Genomic DNA, 14,746 nt, shown 5'->3' on the forward strand with positions numbered 1-14,746 from the left:
AACTGGTGCAGTTACTGTGGAAAAAAGTATAATGTTCCCTATGATGCTACCCCAAAGTATTAAAAACAGAAGTACTAGGGCGGGGATGCCTGGGTGGCTCAGTGGTTGACCATCTGGCTTCAGCTCAGGGCGTGATCCCGGAGTCCCAGGATTGAGTCCCGTGTGGGACTCCCTGGGGGGAGCCTGCTTCTCCCTTTTCCTATACCTCTGCCTCTGTGTGTCTCTCATGAATAAATGAATATAATCTTAAGAAAAAAAAAAAAAGGTACCTGGGTGGCTCAATCAGTTAAGGGTCTGCCTTAGGCTCAGGTCATGATCCTGGGGTCGGGGGATTAACCCCTATATTGGGTTCCCAACTCAGCAGGGAGCCTGCTTCTTCCACTCCCTCTGCCACTCTATCTGCTTGTGCTCCTCCTCTTTCTCTCAAATAAATAAAATCTTTAAAAAATAAAATGAGAATGTATTTTATATACAAAGATATTCACTATAGTATTATTTATAATTGGGAAATACTAGAAACAAGCTCAATGCCCATGATGGGGAAATTATTAAGAAAGGACAAAGTATATTAAAATGATGTTGATTAAGTTTATAATCATAGGGAGATGATTGCAACATTTTTAAAATTTTTAAGGAAATATGATGTAATAAAGGCTGGCTTAAATTACTGGTTTTAGGGATCCCTGGGTGGCGCAGCGGTTTAGCGCCTGCCTTTGGCCCAGGGGGGCGATCCTGGAGACCCGGGATCGAATCCCACGTCGGGCTCCCGGTGCATGGAGCCTGCTTCTCCCTCTGCCTGTGTCTCTGCCTCTCTCTCTCTCTCCCTCTGTGACTATCATAAATAAATAAAAATTTTTAAAAAATTACTGGTTTTAGGGATCCCTAGGCGGCTTAGCAGATGCCCTCAGCCTTTAGCCCAGCACATGATCCTAGAGTCCCCGGATCAAGTCTCATGTCAGGCTCCTGCACAGAGCCTGCTTCTCCCTCTGCCTGTGTCTCTACCTCTCTCTGTGTGCTTCTCATGAATAAATAAATAAAATCTTAAAAAAATATATTGGTTTTAATACCAACAATCAGCTGTGCTTCTTTGCCAAACCCCATTACACCCACAGTAACCGGGGTGTCCTTTGTTGGTTGCTTTTATTTTATTTTTTGTTTGTTTGTTTTGTTGTTGTTGGTTGCTTTTAAAACAGAAAAATCACAAGGTCAAAGAGGTTAGGAGAGGAGACCAAAGTAGCAACATTTTAGAAGCTGGAAAACAGAGGGTAAAATGGTAACCAACTTGAGAAAATGGATTCATTTGCAGTGAAGAATGCCAAGAAATTTGAGCGCCATTTATAGGATAGAATTCCAAGGACTCAAGAATTGGCAAGATTATATACATTTCTAAATAGGGGTACAGGTAAACCCACAAAGGGGAGGAATGACTAAAATTCATGGCCCAGGCACCTCCCTCAAGACCAGAGGTTTGTTATCTGCAGAGGGTAACATAAAGGGTCTCTGTGAGGTCAGGGACTCCACGTGTGATAACAGGTGATTAGTGACCGTTCACATCTCAAAGGTGGAGGCCCCCAACTTCTACTCCTACTCCCAGACCTCTGGCCACCTCTGAACTTCTCATGAAAGTTCCCTTTCCCCAGGAAAAAGGAAAAGTATCTTCTAGGTAGGTCTAAGACAGAAGGTCTGACCAAAGACAGCCCAGTGAGATCACCTTTACTTGTGATCAGTTTGGGAACACATTACTGCATCATGAAATCAATTTAGCTGGCTGTGTCCATAAAATAGAAAATATGAGAATATACCACATGCAAAATGGAAAGTATTGATAAAGTATTGTGGAAAAGGTTTGTGAAAATTTTATTTAAGACACACACATGCAATGCATAGGGTTATGTAAAATGTATTTCTTACTGTTTACTTGGTCAAGACATTTTTTAAAAATTTATTTCTTTTAATTCTAGTATCTTTATTATACAGTGTTGTACTAGTTTTAGTGATACAATATAGTGATTCAACAATTCCACATATTACTTAGTGCTCATCAAGATAAGTGTACTCTTGGGATCCCTGGGTGGCTCAGCGGTTTAGTGCCTGCCTTTGGCCCAGGGCATGATCCTGGAGTCCCGGGATCGGGTCCCACATCGGGCTCCCGGCATGGAGCCTGCTCCCTCTGCCTGTATTTCTGCACCCCGCCCCCCCATCTCTCATGAATAAATAAATAAAATCTTTAAAAAAAAAAAAAGATAAGTGTACTCTTAATCCCCTTCTCCTATTTTACCCATCATTCCACCTACTTCCCCTCTGGTAACCATCTCTTTGTGTTTCTCTTTTCTTTTTTCTTCCTTTATTCATTTATTTTGTTTCTTAAATTCCACATGAGTGAAATATATGGCATTTGTCTTTCTCTCACTGACTTATTTCAGTTAGCATTATATCCTCTAGATCCATCCATGTTGCTGCAAATGGCAAGCTTTTTAAAAAAAAAAAAAGATTTTATTTATGTATTCATGAGAGACAGAGAGAGAGAGAGAGAGGCAGAGAGAGAAGCAGGCTCCATGCAGGGATCCCGATACGGGACTTAATCCTGGGACTCCAGGATCACATCCTGGGGCAAAGGCACGTGCCCAATTGCTGAGCCACCCAGGCATCCCAATTTCTTTCTTTTTTATGGCTAATATTCCTCTGTGTGTGTGTGTATATACACATATATAGCACATCTTCTTTATCCATTCATCTATTGAGGGACACTTGGGCTGCCTCCATAATTTGGCTATTATAAATAATGCTGCAATAAACACAGGGGGGCATATAATCCTTCAAATTATTGGTTTTGTGGTCTTTGGGTGAATATTCAGTAGTATGATTACTGGATCATATGATACTTCTATTTTTTTAAAAATATTTTATTTATTTATTCTTGAGACAGAGAGAGAGAGACACACACAGAGAGAGAGAGAGGGGCAGAGACACAGGCAGAGGGAGAAGCAGGCTCCATGCAGGGAGCCTGATGTGGGACTCCATCCCAGGTCTCCAGGATCATGCCCTGGGCTGAAGGTGGTGCTAAACTGCTCAGTCACCAGGGCTGCCCTTTTTTTTCTTTTTTTTTTGTTAAAGATTTTTATTTATTTATTCATGAGAAACAGAAGAGAAGGAGACAGAGGCAGGGAGAAGCAGGATCCCTGCGGAGCTAGGAGCCTGATGCAGGGCTTGAACCCAGGGGCCTGGGATCACAACCTGAGGTTTAGACAGACCCTTAGCAGACTGAGCCACCCAGGCTCTCTGGTACCTTTTTTTTTTTTTTTTTTTTTTAAGATTATATTCATTTATTCATGAGAGACACACACAGAGAGGCAGAGATATAGGAAGAGGAAGAAGAACCCCACCCCCCAGCAGGGGGGATTAATGGGATTTAATGAAGAAACTGAAGTGGAACCCTATAAAGCATTCACCAGTAGCACTAAGAATCCATCTTTTTTTTTTTTTTAAAGATTTTATTTATTTATTCACGAGAGACACACAGAGAGAGGCAGAGACACAGGCAGAGGGAGAAGCAGACTCCCTGCAAGGAGCCGGATGCAGGACTCGATCCCAGGATGCCGGGATCACACCCTGAGCCAAAGGCAGATGTTCAACCACTGAGCTGCCCAAGCATCCCAAGAATCCATCTTAAACTAACATCTAAACTGAATTATAAATTCAGAACGGTACTAGTCCTCACTATCACATGAGGTCTTTGTTTTTTCATCGTAGGAGGTTTTACAACCATGCTCAGCGGCCAGAGAAGGCCTACAGGGCAGCAGCGCAAGCAGGGAAGGGGCTAAGGCTAGTGGTGAGTGAGAGATTGAAGCAATGGACTGTGAGGTCTGGGCTAGAGAGGAAGGGTCTAAGCATGCTGATCACCGTGCGCAAGGGCAAGAAAAGGAAGAGCTGTCAGAAGGACAGCAGCTTTTGGTAAAATGTAAAGAAAGCCATGTGCAAGTAAGCACGTGAACAAACAAGAGACAGAACAGGAGACGATTCTTGAGTCACACTCTTTTTTTTTTTTTTTTTTTTTGAGTCACATTCTTGGGCTGACCATTCTGCAAATGGAACTGTTCTCAGATGTGAGAAGAATTTGGCAATCATTAGAATCATATCGAGGGAGTCTGGAGGTGAACTGTTTGATGGCTCATTTGCATAGCACTAAAATTCCTGAAGGTAATGACAAATACTGGGTCACCTGGAGGATGGTAAATGAGAGCCTGGAAACAGATAGTAGAACTGAAGGCAGGGGTGGTAGGAACCTCAAGAGGCTTTGGCATCAAAGCTGGAGACTAATGAACTGAAATCAGCCCTGGAGAGCTAGGAGAATTTGGATGCTGCTTTCTTGTTTACAGTAGACGAAGAGTAGGAAGCCGTGGGGTGTCATCTGAAGCCCTGGTATTGGCCAGGTGGCCGTAATGAGGGGCCAGGCCTGTCAGAAGTTACTAAGTGCTGCAGTAAGATTCATTTCTCTAAAGAGCTGCAGGCAACAAGAGTTCCCACAGAAAAACCTGAGGTCCACAGTGTTGTTTTTGGTACCCAAGAAATCTAAACATCTCACAGAGGGGATGAAGGCTCATAAAGAACATGCTGATGCATTAGTGTGATCATTTATTCATTATTTCTTTCCTTTATATCAAGCCAGAGTTGAGGGGCTACTGTTCTCCCCTACTTCCCCAGGATCATGGTCATCGTCAATGTTCCAGGCAAATCACTACCAATCCATCACTTCGTACTAACAAAGGAAGCTCCCTTCCCATTCTTGTGGTAGGCATTGGGAATACTAAGTCTCTATTCTCAAGTGAGAACAGTCTAAGATATGAAATAGTCTTTGATGGGAGGTCAGAAAAGGAAAACCTCACTAGATCTGGAAAGATAGAAAATGACTCCTCAGAGGTCATTCTTCTATGAGGCAAAAGCTCTTGGAGACAGGTATTTCCTAGGAAGGAAGTCTGCAAAATGCAAATAAACCACTTAAGATAAAGTAAACCTACTTTTCATTGGCTGCTATTTCTGGCCTACTTTCTGAGAAAAGGAGTTCGCCTGAGACTAAGTGAAAAGAGAAGGAGGCCAAGGGGAGGTATTCCATGCTGGGCTGTAGTCTGTGAGGTGCACGGCAAACACTGGGGCCTTAGCAAATTCCAGGGCAGCCCAGCTCATAGGGAGAAAGGGCATAAACAAATATACTGTTCTTGCATTTCATTCACCCTCACTCTGCCTCTGGAATTATTAGCTTTTCTTTTAAAGAGAAAGATACCCTACTTCTAAAGACTTGGCCCAAAAAGGGCTGAGTAGAGAAAGAACAAGAAAGGAGAGAGGAATGTTGTAGGTGACTGAACACCAGTGTGTGTAGATAGAGGAGAACACGCAGATCAAAACCTCCAAGAATGGGACACCTGATTGGCTCAGTGGTTGAACGTCTGCTTTGGCTCAGGGTGTGATCCTGGAGTCCCCGGATGGAGTCCTGCATCGGCTCCCTGCATGGAGCCTGCTTCTCTCTCTGCCTGTGTCTTTGCCTCTCTCTGCCTTTCATGAATAAATAAATAAAATCTTTTTTTTTAAAGATTTATTTACTTATTTATTCATGAGAGACACAGAGAGAGGTAGAGACACAGGCAGAGGAAGAAGCAGGCACCATGCAGAGAGCCTGACATGGGACTCGATCCAGGGTCTCCGGGATCACGCCCTAGGCTGCAGGTGGTGCTAAACCGCTGCACCACCAGGGCTGCCCAATAAATAAAATCTTTAAAAAAAAAAAAAAAAAAACTAACACCTACAAGAACATTTTTAGGGTGGAAACAGGAAGACTGCCTATAAAGATAGGCTTGCATGGGTTCCTGGGGAAATGTGACCCATTCCATAGTCAGTGCTGGGAAAGGGATAAAAAGAATACCAAGTGATAGAACAGATGATGGATGGTGGAGTTTTAGGAAGAAATGAGAAACACCAGAGCCACTGGAAAGGCCAAAGAAATAAAGACCAATAAGTAACAGGGCAGGATTGAAATTACTGAATGTTCAGGAGAGTCACTGAGGAATTGTAAATACAGCAACTATATGGTCATGTGTATATTAAAAACATAGCTGGCCAGGAAGAAGGTGGGTGGGTGGTGGGAGGAGAGATAGGAGACAGGGAGAGGATTCAGTCCCTCCACATAGCTCCTTCATTCTTTGTCCATCATTTTTTCTCTTCCTCTCTCTATAGGAGCCTAGGAAGGCTGAAGCCAGAGACTTATTTTTCTTCCCAGGCCATGAGGGTTAATTCCTCCTTTTTACAGTTCTGAGAAATCAAAGAAATCAAAGCTTGGCCTCATTCTCACCAAAAGAAAAGAACCCTTGCTAGGTTTTGACAAAAAGGAGACTATTACAACAGGAATGGAATAAGTACTATAATCAAGAAACTCTCCATAGGCTTCCCTGGCATGCACAGGTATTCTTTATCTTAATTCATTCAGCATTTACTATAGGCCAGTGCAGGGGGCAGGAAATTTTCCTCTACCTTTCTGGGTTCTTGGCTGAAATGGCCCTGTAATGAAAAGACAGATTAACTGGGGAAAAAACCTAATTTAGTTACAATTCATACCTATGGGAGCCCCACAAAAACATGAGACAGGAAGAAGTGACCAGATTTGTGAAGAATTGACTAGACAAGGGGGCTTGGGACAAGGGTAGTAATATGGTGAAGAAATAACAAGGTTTGTTTATACAGCCTCTTGGCCCTAAATTCCTAGAGAATGTCTTCTACTTTCTTAGCACAGGGAGGGTACCTTTCACATGGTACCTGGTTTCCTGCTTTCAAGGGGCCAAAGAATGTTCAGAGTGTCCTTCCACACCAGCCGTTTCTTCAGTACCTTTCATTCAAAATAATATGTCAAAATGGCATACTTGGGGGTAACATATACTAAATCTCTATACCAGCTATGATACTAAGATGAGGGCTATGAACAAGACAGAGAGGGTCTTTGCTCTCCTACAGTTTATGTTCTAGGTAGGGTGTGTGTGTTGGGAATAGGGGTAAAACAGATTTTAATCAAAAAACCATGAAAATGTCAGATTCTGAGAGGAGCTGTAAGGAAATAAATAGGGAGAGAATGTTACCATAGAATATAGTAGGGCTTAGGGGAGGCCTCTCTGAATGTCACATAAGGCCTAGGTAGGAAGGTGACATCTAAAAAAGCTTGAAAAGGAATCAGGATACAAAAATCATTCCACAGACAGAACAGCATGTGCAAAGGCCCTGAGGTGGTTTTGAGTCTGAGGTTCTTGTGGCGGAATCCCACTGAATGAGGAGGAGCTGGAGGAGTTAGCAGAGGCTAGAGCATATAGGCCCCGGAGCAGCAGAAAGCTCATGAAGGACTTCTTCAACAGAAGAATGACACAATCTAAGTCATTTGGCTAGAAACAACAAACTCCTCTGGCTCTTGTGGAGATATAATTTAGGAAATCACAGGAGAATCCAGAGAGATGATGGTGGTTTAGGCTAGAATGATGGCAGCAGAGATGGAGAGAGCTGCATAGATAGATGGGTGACAGACTTGTTGAAGTAGAATCTACAGTATTTGGTAAGATTTGATGAGAGAAATAAGGGGTGGGGAGGAGTCAAGAATAACACTTGGGGTTTAGCTAGCAGGTAGGTAGATGATGCATTTACTGAGGTGGAAAGATCTGGAGATGAATGGATTTTGAGGAGGAAATCAAAAGATCTATTACTGATATGTGTGTTGTATTCAAAATGACATCAAATCTCTATTTTAATATAGGAATATGGAGTTCAGATACAAAGTCTTTGCTGGAGATACAATATCAGGAGTATATCCTATATAATGACTCCCTCACCCATGGGTTGAAATAATTTGTTCCTTAAAAACATTCTGATAGGGATGCCTGGGTGGCTCAGCACTTGAGCATCTGCCTTTGCCTCTGGAGTCGCTGGATTGAATCCTACATCGGGCTCCTGCGTGGAGCCTGCTTCTCCTCCCTCTGCCTGTGTCTCTGCCTCTGTGTCTCTCATGAATAAGTAAATAAATAAAATCTTTAAAAAAAATCTGACAGAGTCACGTCTTTGCTAATTCAAGGGCATGCCATCCCTCATGCCATCTTTCAGGTAATGCTCACATTCCAAAGGTAATCACTGTTCTGATTTCTACTGCTGGTTTCATTTTGCCTGTTCTAATATTCTACACTCATTATTATTATTTTTAAAAGATTTTATTTATTTATTAATGATAGACAGAGAGAGAGAGAGAGAGGGGGAGGCAGAGACACAGGCAGAGGGAGAAGCAGGCTCCATGCAAGGAGCCCAACGCGGGACTCGATCCCAGGTCTCCAGGATCAGGCCCTGGGCTGAAGGCGGCGCTAAACTGCTGAGCCACCCAGGCCGCCCACTACTTTCATTATGATATAATTCAATGTTTTTCCCTTGTGATTTCTTTTCTGACTCATGGATACTATTTAGATGTGTGCTATTTAATTTCCAAGTATTTGAGGTTTTTCTAGATAATGTTATTGATTTCTAATTTAATCCTCTTGTGGTCAGTAAAGATACTACGCATAACAGCAATTTCTTTTAAAATTTTTAAAAACTATTTTCACAATCTAGAATAAGATTTATCTTGATGAAGATAAATTTGCACTGGGAAAGAACATGTATTCTGTTACTCTATAGTTTCTGGATATTTTATAAACGTCAATTTTAAATTTAAAATATAGAATATTTTATAAATGTCAATTAAGTAATTAAGCTGCTTAATAGGGTTTTTAAAATTCTTCATATCCTGGTTTTGGGGGCATGTGTGTGTGTGTGTGTGTGTATTGGTCTACTTGTCAGTTTTTTAGATAAGGGTGTTAAAAATCACCAAATGTGATTATGGATTTCTTTAGTTTTCTCTTTAGTTTTGTCAAAGTTTCCTTAAATTTTTTTTTAAAGTTGGTATACATTTAGTATTCATAGGTATTCCCAGCAAGATAATCCCTTTATCATTACAAAATATTCTTCCTTATTCTGGTAATATATTTTGTATTGAAGTCTAATTTGCCCACTCTCAAGTGGGTCTCTTTTAGATAGCACACAGTTAGGTCTCCCTTTTTAAAATTCAGTCTGCCAATCCCAGCCTTTTAATTGGTGAGTTAGGTTCATTTACATTTGATGTAATTATTGGTATGTTGCATTCAGTTCTATTTTGCTGTTTCCTTCCTGTCTCAACTATTTTTTGTTCCTCTATTTTTTCTTTCCATCCTTGTTTGATAAGTCAATTTTCTTTATTTCTTTCTTTTTTTCTTTTTCTTTCTTTCTTTCTTTCTTTCTTTCTTTCTTTCTTTCTTTCTTTCTTTCTCTCTCTCTCTCTCTCTCTTTCTTTCTTTCTTTCTTTCTTTTTTATTCAATCTCTTAGTTCCTCTATTAGGTTTTTAGTTCTGACACCTCAAGCCAGTAAGACTGCAGATTTCTGCTTGAGTTCTGGTGGCCCCATGCTGCCTAGATATGGTAGTATCTGTAACATCTGTATAAATATGGATCTCATCCATTGTATGTATTTCCCTTCTTTCAAGGCTTGAAGGCCTCCCTCTAGTAACTGCCTGCTTTTGTCCCCTCTCCAGCGTCTTCAAATAGATGTTTAGCTATACTTTGTCTAGAGTTTATCATTGTAATCTCTGGAACAGTTATTACCATACTGGCTACTCTGCCATTATCAATACCAGAACTCTAAGGTCTCTTTCAATTCTTTAAAAAAATCTTTATTATGTAAGGAGATAGCCTTTGGTTTTATCCAAAAGAGAACAGGTCTCAGGCTTTGGAAGAAAATAACATCTAATTAGAATTTAATAATCATGTGCTGTATTTGATCAATCTATCATTAGTGATGGCTAACGATACTGCTTTTCCAACTGTAGCCATGATTTCAAGTTTTATACAGGCAAAACTGCGAGTCAATGTACAGAAAATGAGTAAAAACTAATAGTACCAGGGTTATACAGTTATAGTGAAACATGAGACAACAGTGCTGGAATGACTGAAGTTAGGAAAATACTGTTCAGTAACATACTTCCTCTAACCATGAGACAGTGATGAATGGCAGTCTACAGTTAGGAAGAGAAGTCAGGACCGGAAATAGAGATTAGAGAATTCAAAGGCTTAAGACCTTCAATCCAGTGCCATTGTTAAAATCAGGTTTTATAGCTTTACTGTAAAAGGTTGTTGAGAATACAGCCATTCTATGAGGTTCTATCTTTGGTTCCCTGAGATGTTTTTATCCTTACAGGTTGTTAAATTTTGTAAGAATCAGTATAACAGGTTCAATTCCACTTCTGATTTATGTTTTTTTTTTATTTGATTTTGCTTTCTATTTCTAACCATTGTGAAGATGGCTTTAAAATACCTCTATAAGTTAAAAACATTTGTTTGAATGTCTCTGATGAAACTTCAATTTCAGAAATATCTATTGTTGCTTTTCTTTTTTTCTACATTGATCTTGATCCTGAGGAGAGTTATAAAATTTTCTTTTAAGTCATCTGATTCTAGTCCTGGATCAGGTCAATATCACCTGAAAAGTAACACTTTTGTTATCTAAAGAATATAAAGAAAATAAACCCCTAGGGAGATAGCATTGACTAGAGATTAGAAGAGGCTGACAGGATGATAATCCAATTTAATCAGCTATCCTGTTTCTAAACTGCTACTGGTCCTTTCTACTCTGGCTTTTCAGGGGTTGGTATGACAAGTTGGTGCTAATATTTATATAATGAAAGTACAATTTTATTTTCTTAAGTAAGTAGGTTTTTAACAGTCCACTATGTAGTAGCTGGTTCTTTGATCTATTTTGAACAATAAGATTAAGAAAAAATTTCCAATAAATCTGTCAAGGGTCTGGTATCATGAACATGTGTCCTACTGTTTCTTCTGGCTGGTAGTATGCTAAAGTTGAATTACACTAAAACATAGATTTTTTTGAATACTTAAATACTTTTGATGAAAAACCAGTGGTCATTTGTATTGTATCCTCCTGTATATAATGTATTTTTAAAATTTGTTTTTAAGGTTTTTCTCTTCATCTTTGGTCTTCAGAAAATTTACTAAGGATAGCATAGATGTGGCTTTCTTTGTATTTATCCTATTGGGATTCACTGAGTTTCTTGAATCTATAAATTTGGAAATTTTTCAGCTATTATTATTCCTTTAAATATTTTCTATTCCGTTCTCTCTCTGCTTCCTTCCTAGGACACCAATTATTCATATATTACACAATTACAATATTGTCCCATGTCACTAAGTCCCTGTTCTATGCTTTTCCTTTTTTCTCTCCTTTTTTCTTTCCTATTCTTCAGACCAAATAATTACTAATCATCTATCTTCATGTTCACTTTTTCTTACATCTTCTCCAACCTTCTGTTAAGTCCACCCATTAGACATTTTATTTAGGTTATTTTCTAGGTGTAGAATTTCCATTTGGGTTCTTTTTAAAATACTTTTGATTTTTCTGCTGATATTTCTTGTTTATTAGTTACAAAATATTTTCCTATACATCCCTGAGCATAGTTACAACAGCTATTTTACAATCTTTGTTAACTTCAACATCTAGGGAATCTTGAGGTCAGTCTGCACTGTATACCTGAGTTGTTTTCTTTCTATTTTCCCCTATATCTGGTAATTTTGGATTTTACTCAAGATATTATTAATAATCATTGTAGAAACTCTGGATTCTATTCTTCCAAGGAATCTTGGTTGTTTAACAGAAAGTTAATTAGGCTTAGCTTCAAACTCCAAGCTCAAACTCCCCTGCAGTTGGCAGCAGCTGAAATCTGTTTAGTTCTTTTAGTCATGGATAAACTTGTATCTGTCTCACACATGTCAAGCAAAGATCTAGGCAGAATTTATGCGCAGATTTTGAGATTATCCCTTTAGGACTCTCTTCTTTCTGAAATTCTCAGTTTCTAGCTGCTATTGCCACTTCTGACTCTGGTTCTTCAAGCCAGTAAGAGTGAAGGTTTCAATTTGAGTTTTAGCTAACCTGTCTGGTGTCAACTAGAGGCTGCCTTCAGGTAAAAGTCATAAAAATGGGAAACTCACACAGAGCTATTCTCTTCTTCCAACCCTGCAGTTTCAGATTGCTTTTGGTCACTCATACCTTCAGGCAACTGATTTCTCACCTTGGTCTTTATATAAAAAAATAATAATAATAGTTGGATTGTCTTAGGGATATTATCTTTACTTCAGACTTTCACTTTATAGATAACTGTCCAGTATATTTTATGCCTAACAGATTTTTTTTAAAGATTTTATTTAGAGAGAGAATGCATGCAAGAGGGGCATGGGCAAAGGGAGAGAGAGACTCTCAAGCAGAGTCAGCACTGAGCAAGAGCCAAAAGTGGGACTCAGTCTCGACCCTGAGCTAATGCTTAACAAACTGAGCCCTGAGGCACCCCAGCTTTATTTTTTAATGAAACTTTTGATTTTTGAGATAATTGTAGATTCACATGCAGTTGTAAAAAATAACAGAGACCCATGTACCCAATATCCAGTTTCCCCCCAATGGTAACTTCTTGCAAAACTATAGTATAACTTGAGGCTAAAGTCAAGATTCAGAACATTTCTATCACCACAAGGAGTCCTCCTGTTGCCTTTTTATAGCCATGCTTCCTTCCCTCAGCCATCATCCTCTCAATCTCTGGCAAGCACTTATCTGGTCTCCATTTTTTAAAAAAAAGATTTTATTTATTCATTCATGAGAGACACACAGAGAGAGAGAGAGAGGCAGAGACATAGGCAGAGGGAGAAGCAGGCTCCCTGTGGGGAGCCTGATGACAGACTTGATCCCAGGATCCAAGGATCACGCCCTGAGTCAAAGGCAGACACTCAACCACTGAGCCACCCAGGCGTCCCCTGTTCTCCATTTCTACAGTTTTGTCGCTTCAAGAATGTATGTAAATCAAGGTGCCTGGCTAGCTCACTTAGAGCATGCAACTCTTGATCTCAGGGTCAGGAGTTTGAGCTTCATGTTGAGGGTAGAGATTGGTTTAAAAAAAAATGTATATAAATGAAATAATTCAGCAGGTAATCTTTTGGGATTGGCTTTTTTCACTCATTGTAGTTCTCATAATTCATGCAGGATGTATATATCAGTAATTTGTCTCTTTTTATTGATAAGTAATATTCCAAAGTGTGGATATGCTATAGTTTAACCATTCAGCCATTGAAAAACATGTAAATGTTTTTTTCCAGTTTTTCACTATTATGAACAAGTCACTATGAAAATTTATGTAGGTTTTTATGTGAACATAAGTTTTCATTTCTCTGGAATACACTCCCAGGAGTGCAAATTCTGGAACATATGGTATTTGCATGTTTTGTTTCTTAAGAAACTGCCAGGTTGTTTTCCAGACTGGTTGTGTCACATTATAACCCCTCTGGCAACGTATGAGATCCAAGTTTCTCTCTATCCTCCTCACCATCATTTGGTTAATATTTAAAAAAAAAAAATTTTTTTTAAACTAGTGATACCACCATTCTGATAGGTGTATAGTGATAATCTCAATGTGGTTTAATTTGCATTTCCCTAATAATTAATGATATCAAACATCATTTCATGTGCTTATTTAGCATATTTTTTTCTGTGAAATGTCTCTTTCATGTGTTTTGTATACATTCAAGTTGGATTTTTTTTTTTACAGTTGAGAATTCCATGTTTTAGATACTAGTCCTTTCTCAAATATGCAGTTTGTAATTATTTTCTTCCTAATTTTTTAAAAAAATTATTTATTTATTCATGAAAGACACAGAGAGAGAGGCAGAGACACAGGCAGAAGGAGAAGCAGGTTCCCTGTGGGGGCAAATGCTCAACCACTGAGCCACCTGAGCGCCCCCTAATTTTCTTAATTAAGCTTAACTGTCTTAATTCTCTAAATGTTTGATAGAATCTCATTTCGGTTTGGATAGGTCTTTTTGTAGGGAGTTTTAAAATTACACATTCCAGAGATGCCTGGGTGGCTCAGTGGTTGAGTGTCTGCCTTTGGCTCAGGGCATGATCCCAGGGTCATGGGTTTGAGTCCCGTATCGGGCTCCCGTAGAGACACTGCTTCTCCCTCAGCCTATGTCTCTGCCCTTTTTGTGTCTCTCATGAATAAATAAAATCTTTTTTAAAAAATAAATAAAAGTATGCATTCCATTTCATTAATAGTTACAGGGTATTCAAATGATTTACTTCATATTGGGTGAGTAATAGTTTATTTAGCCTTAAATGGAATGACATTCTGATATATACTATATGGATGTTAAGTGAAATAAGCCAGACACAAAAGGACAAATGTGATAAGATTCCACTTGTATGAAGTACTTACAATAGGCTAATTCATAGAGACGGAAAGTAGAAGAGAGGTTGCTGGGGCTAGAGCGGGAGTAGAGGATGGGGAATTATTTAATGGGTACAGGGTTTATGTTTGGAATGATGAAAAGTTCTGAAAAAGGACAGTGGTGACAGCTGTACAACACTGTAAATGTACTTAATGCCACTGAATTATAATTACACTTAAAAATAGCTCAAATGATATATTTTGTGTATGTCTTACCACAATAAACAATAAAACAAGAACACACACACAAAAAAACAGTACACCAGAAGTCTTGATTCTGTGAAGCCTCTGGGGTTCAGGTAAAAGGTGGTAGGAATGAAGAGAACCATATTTCCACCCCACTCTCTCCGAGATTTCCAAAGAGAAGAAATTACTGTTGTAAATAT

The 14,746-nt window shown here is 39.2% G+C and overlaps 1 long non-coding RNA gene across 3 annotated transcripts; it reads left to right on the forward strand.

The window, feature by feature from the left end:
* Positions 1–1,530: 1,530 nt before the first annotated feature.
* Positions 1,531–7,956, forward strand: LOC111094211. 3 transcript variants are annotated; one of them, XR_005384497.1, is made up of 5 exons: positions 1,531–1,663; positions 4,058–4,197; positions 4,663–4,788; positions 6,226–6,450; positions 7,899–7,956. It is a non-coding gene; the product is annotated as an uncharacterized LOC111094211 (long non-coding RNA). The 3 variants fall into 3 exon arrangements; XR_005384496.1 differs by having other exon boundaries at positions 7,781–7,946; XR_005384498.1 differs by having other exon boundaries at positions 4,667–4,788; positions 7,781–7,946.
* The last annotated feature ends 6,790 nt before the right edge of the window (positions 7,957–14,746 follow it).

Source organism: Canis lupus, chromosome 36, assembly GCF_011100685.1.
Source record: "Canis lupus familiaris isolate Mischka breed German Shepherd chromosome 36, alternate assembly UU_Cfam_GSD_1.0, whole genome shotgun sequence".
NCBI lineage: Eukaryota > Metazoa > Chordata > Mammalia > Carnivora > Canidae > Canis > Canis lupus.